Source organism: Furipterus horrens, unplaced genomic scaffold (assembly GCF_987537825.1).
Source record: "Furipterus horrens unplaced genomic scaffold, mFurHor1.1.pri manual_scaffold_7, whole genome shotgun sequence".
NCBI classification, from domain to species: domain Eukaryota; kingdom Metazoa; phylum Chordata; class Mammalia; order Chiroptera; family Furipteridae; genus Furipterus; species Furipterus horrens.
The window spans coordinates 97995134-98001133 of NW_028327177.1; positions in this window are offsets into that span (position 1 = coordinate 97995134).

Genomic DNA, 6000 nt, shown 5'->3' on the forward strand with positions numbered 1-6000 from the left:
GGCATTTGACATTCTTCTTGCCTGTAAATTAAGCATTATTGATAATGTCACAGACCTGGTTTAACTTTTGAATGAAAACAAACTTTTAATTAAAATAAACTTTATAGACACAGCTGCACTAGTTTATAGTTTACCACTGATCATTGTGATTTTCCTCAAATCACGATTTTTCTTCTTAAGATTACCCTCCTTGTTATTAAAGGGACTGCATTAAGTCCAATGTTAATTTAGCCTATTCATTTGCATAAATACAACAAGAGCAGCGATTGATATTATAAATTTTTTAAGTCTGCTTTGCTGGAACTCACACAAAGACTCTTCAGGTTGACCTTCAGTCTGCCCCCTGGGCAAGAAGCTGAGCCACACACCTGCCATCTGGCCTTGCCTGTAAAACCCATGCTTTCCCAAATCCTTTGGGTTTTCCATTGTGCCTTAAGTTTCTTCCTAGCCATTTATTAGGGAAGCAATCTTCGTTTTTTTTTTTTCCCTAGAAAGATTGCCATGGACCACACAACCAGCCAAGGTGTTAGGCCTTTCCCTCATGGGCTTTCATTAGCCTAAGCATGCCTCCTTCAGGCATGACATTCCAGTCAAAGCCTCGGCTGACATAACCACCATTAGCAACTGTCTTTTTAGTTTTATGCAAAGAAACCTAATGTAATTACTTACTTCTTTAAATTGCCAAGTTCTGGAGGGATCAGGTAGGGAGAAAAATATACAGTGTGAAGGAAAATTCTTGTCCTTCTAATATTCCCTAAAATTGCATTTCCATGCCTTATACTTTCTTTTGTTCACTTTCCTACATGTGAAGTTTTTTAAATTTTCTCTGGGAAACCTCAATTTTCCTTTCAGATTATATGGCCAGTACCAATACAGAGAATTCCAGACCCTTCCTAGGCCTCAGAGAATTCTAGGTCTCCAACAGCTAAATGCCAAACCAATACAGGGAATTCCAAATGACCTTTCATAGGTCCCCAATGGCTTAATGCCAATACAGAGGTACAGTAACCATACAATTAGACCACAAGTAGTTGAGGTTTCCCTTTTCCCAGGTTTAAAAACTTTCACAACCTTTCTATACATTTTTATGACTTTCCACAGACTTTCTGCAACATTCACAAACTTTCCATATATTTACCCATTCAGATTTAACCATAACCCATTTCCAATTCTTTTCCACACTGTGAAGGACTCTACCCAAACTCAGTATTTAGCAGCTAAAATTTCCCTAGATTTGTAGATATTCTGCAGTTTTCTGAAGCTTAGACCTTGCAAACACCTGTCATGCAGCAATGACTTGAATGTTTAGACATATACCATTTTGCAAACAAAGCACATCACCTTAAGAGCATATCTAACCCACCATTTTGCCCACTTCAAAGATGGCTGCAGCATTACATGCAGCATCTTTGAAGACAGTGGCACCCATAAGTACCACCCACAAGATGGTGGCAAACCCACGTGACTTATCCACCATGGTGGAGCACTCACGTGGCTTACCCTAAATGGCAGTATACCTATGAGGCTTAGTGTCCAAATCACAACCTTCATGCAGGCTCTGGAGGGAGAGACCCATTTCTCCTCCTGCAGAGGTGGAGTCATTGGCTTTGCAGTCACTTCAGAGGCCATAACCAAAAGGCGTGCTGAGAGGGAAGTCCCTTGAATCTGCAGACGGGTGGGCACTGCAGAAGCCACGCTCACCTGCAGAGGGGGCTGCGCCCCAGGAGCCTCCGATGCTGCCGCGGGAACCGCCCCTACCTGTGGAAGGGGTGGTGCCATGGGAGGCGCCTTTACCTGGGCGCAGTTTGGCGCCAAAACAGTTCCTTTGTCTCCCGGATTTAGAGAGTTAAAGAGGGCTACTTCCTCATTCTCCTCCTCTCTTCTAACATACACTTTCTGAGCTTCCCTGAAGAGTTTTTCAGTTGCTTTAATTGGCCTATTCACTTACTTTTTGCAATTTCTTACAAATATTTGGCCAGTTTCTGTTACAATGGTGACTTTTAAGAGTCCCTGTCCCACAGCATTCTCTGGATTTAGACCAGAATACTTCCTCATTTTGTCCCTGAGCTTCTGCAGGGATCTGATGGAGCTGTATTTCGAATGCCTTGGAGACATTCTGTGCATGGGGAACGGACTCCCTGATTTCCCTGATGACGAAGCTCCTAAGGTCTTTCATTTGAGCCCTAGCCTCCGGCCTGTTATCCCAATCAGGGTCTATACTGGGAAACTTCTGTTAGGCCGGGACAGTTTCCTGACCAGGGGGATGTTCCCTTTCCCATATCCTCATAGCAGCCCGTCTGATCATTCCCTTCTCTTCCCCACTGAAGATATCTAGTATAGACATTAATTCTGTCCACATGTATATGCTGGGTCCGGGGAACTGGTCTAGTTGTTCCACCAGTCCAAGGGGGTCCTTTACCAAGCGCTTCATATTGCGTTTGAAGTTTCTAACTTCAGTGCTTGTTGAAGGAGCATTTGACATATCTAATATGTCCTGGACCCATGGAGACCTCCCTAAGGGGAAACCGGCTGCTCTGAGGGAATGGGGAAGTTCTTTAGGTCTTGCTTACATTGTTTCAATTCCTTTCTTAATTTAGATAAGTTGCCATCAGCGCCTTAGGTGTCATGGGGGCGGATACTGGTGGGGTATCTGCTAGGTGTTCCTGGCCTCTTCCGTCTGTACTGTCCGTCCACGGTGCCTCTGCCCAGTTGGCCGCCGGCTGGCCAAGGCTATAAGGCAGTGGGAGACAGGACAGAGGGTCCCAGGCCTTCTCTTTTTCTTTTTTACAGGGAAGAGACCTGCGGATCTGCTGGTAGGTGGTGATCAGCAGAGAGCATATTCCCTCTCTTCCTTAAAGGCTGATGCCTGGCCCTGGCTGTTGTGACCCAGTGGACCCAGCACCAGCCCGCGAACCAAGTGTCGCCGGTTCAACTCCCAGTCAGGGCACACGACCAGGCCACACGCCAGGTCCCCAACTGGGGGCACGAGCGAGAGGCAACCACACAGCGATGCCCCTCTCTTCCTTCTCCAAAAACAAACAAACAAACAAACAATCCAAAAAAAAACTGAACACACATATAAGACCAGGGCTTGACAAACCCAACATTCATCAGACCCAAATAGGGGCTAGGAGACAGATTTCCCCTAAATGGGTTCCTTTGGCCAAAGGAAACAACAATAATTTACCATTGTCTGTTCTTCCTTACTTTTGGTCCCCACCCCTAGGCCTAAAATTTCCATTTCCCATCCTCAGCTGATTCCCGTGGCTGAATCCGGCTGTGTTCTCAACCTAACGGACCCAGCAGAGGGGCACTTCACACTTGCTTACTTGCACACAGACCGAGATGCTTCGTTCATCTCCGGCCGCTTCCCTCACAGGACAATGGACCCAGCGGAGGTGCACTCCGGCCGTTCCCTCACGGGAGAACGGACCCAGCGGAGGTGCACTCCGGCCATTTCCTCACAGGACAACGGACCCAGCGGAGGAGCACTCCGGCCGTTCCCTCACAGGAGAACGGACCCAGCGGAGGTGCACTCCGGCCGTTTCCTTCACGGGACAACGGACCCAGCGGAGGTGCATTCCGGCCGTTCCCTAACGGGAGAACGGACCCAGCGGAAGAGCACTCCGGCCGTTTCCCTCACGGGAGGACGGACCCAGCGGAGATGCACTCCGGCCGTTTCCCTCATGGGACAACGGACCCAGCGGAGGTGCACTCCGGCCGTCTCCCTCACGGGACAGCGGACCCAGCGGAGAGGCACTCCACACTCGTACCAGCCACACGCACAACTCGTATCAGCCACACGCACAATCAGCTTCCCGAGGATGCCCAACCACCAAGGCAGTACTTAAGTCCAATTTTCCTACCTTGGCCCGTGCACGAGGTTGCCTGGTTGCCGCGGTGTTTGCTTTTGTTTCCCCCTGCGTCGATCCACTGCTGTCCCAACAAGAAGTCTCGGGTCGTTTCCGGACACTGAGGCGGGTGGGCCCTGGGTCAAGCGGGCCACCCAAAAGCGGGTAGGACGCGTCTCCCCACCTTGGCTCAGAGCCCTTCCCACACACAGGCGGAGGATCCCGGACGAGCCCCCAAATTGTGAGAAACGCTCACAATAAAAACTGGGACACAGGACTTGAGCAGTAAAACGAGGCCTTTATTCACGAGTCTGCAGAGCCGGGCGCACCCTCATAGCCAGGAGAATGTGCGCGCCAACTAGACAAAGGAACCTGGTTTTATAGTCTTAGCTTCCCCACCCTAAAATTGCCATTCTAAGGTGAGAGCGATTAGCTTCCCCGCCCTAACGCAACTAGTTTCCCCTCCCCTCTCCTTCTTCCCCGTTTCTCCATGACCGGATACTCAGGAGGTACAATCTAACGCGTTCATCTAAATACCCCTATTGTGATTTGTGAATATGCTAATACTGTCCACTCCCTTCCCAGAGATCCTTTAATTACATTTGCCCTTAAGACCCTTTAATTACATTTGCCCTTTGTTACCAATGACTTTGCTACTGGTTTGGGAGTCACTATGACCTTGTTTCTAACAACTTTAAAACTGGTTTCTCTTTTTCTGTCCCATAGCTTGGATAGAAAGGGCCCAGAGGGCTGAGAAGGGGGAAATCTTAAAATATTCCCCTTGGCCCGAACTAAGTTTAGTATGCAAAAGGGCTTTGAACAGGTGTGGCATGCCTTGCACACCTTTCCTAATGTGGGACATTAAACATTAATCCCTGCTTGTTGTCATCTAGTGGTTATAGTTTTAATTATGCCTGTTAACCCTGTTGCCAAATCTGTTGCTTCCAGAATACGACAAAGATGCCAGTTTGTTCAGCAGTGCCAGCCCTTGGAAACTGAGCATGCTGCTGCCTGGGGACAGCCAACTGAAATGGACTTTACAAAATCCTTCCCCATGTGGGAAGGCCACCCTTCCATCCTCACTCCCACTCTTCTAGGGATTTCTAGACCCAAGGGTAGGTAGAACAATGGCCGTGTCCATCTTGAAACAGCTAGAGGAGCACAAGACCTTCGCCCATTGTCCTTTATAAGATTATAAAGGGTCTTAAGTCTGAGAGGGAGAATTGTTACAGAGTAAGGACCCTGAAAAATTCCCCAGAGCCTGCAGTTGGAGGGTGGGGGAAGAGGACAGTTTTCAAGATGCCTTTGTATAGCTAAGGCTGGTGGCTAGTATCTTAGTTATACAAATGGCTTTGGTTCTTCCAAGGCCCCAAGAAGATGGGAGGGATTTTGACTATAAAATGGTGACAAAAAAGAGGTCAACAGCCCCTGGTGGATCATTCAATCCTCACATCTATATCGATGCCACTGGGGCCCCTAAAGGAGTTCCAGATGAGTTTAAGGCTAGTAATCAAATAGAGGCAGGGTTTGAGTCAGTCCTCTTCTGGTGGTCAACAATTATTAAGAATGTTGATTGGGTAAACTATATTTATTATAATCAGCCAAGATTTATTATTTATACCAGGGATGTTATAGAAGAAATAGCTCAACAGTTAGATGCCACCAGTCGAATGACCTGGGAGAATAGGAAGGCACTGGATATGATCCTAGCAGAAAAAGGAGTTGTATGTGTAATGCTCAAGGGACAGTGTTGCACTTTTTAGCCCCAATAATACAGCTCCTGATGGGACTATCACTAAGGTTCTACAGGGACTGACCTCCCTAGTGTTAGAAACAAGGACATAGTGACTCCCAAACCAGTAGAAAGTCATTAGTAACAAAGGGAAAATGTAATTAAAGGGTCTTAAGGGCAAATGTAATTAGAGGATCTCTGAGAAGGGAGTTGACAGCACTGGCATATCTACAAATCACTATAGGGGCAATTAGATAACCGTGTTAGATTGGATTGTAACTCCGGAGTATCCAGTAATGGAGAAATGGGGAAGAAGGAGAGGGGAGGGGGAGCTAATTGCATTAGGGCGGGGAAGCTAATCGCTCTCACTTTAGGGTGAGGAAGATAATCACTTTAGGGTGGAAAAGATAATCACTT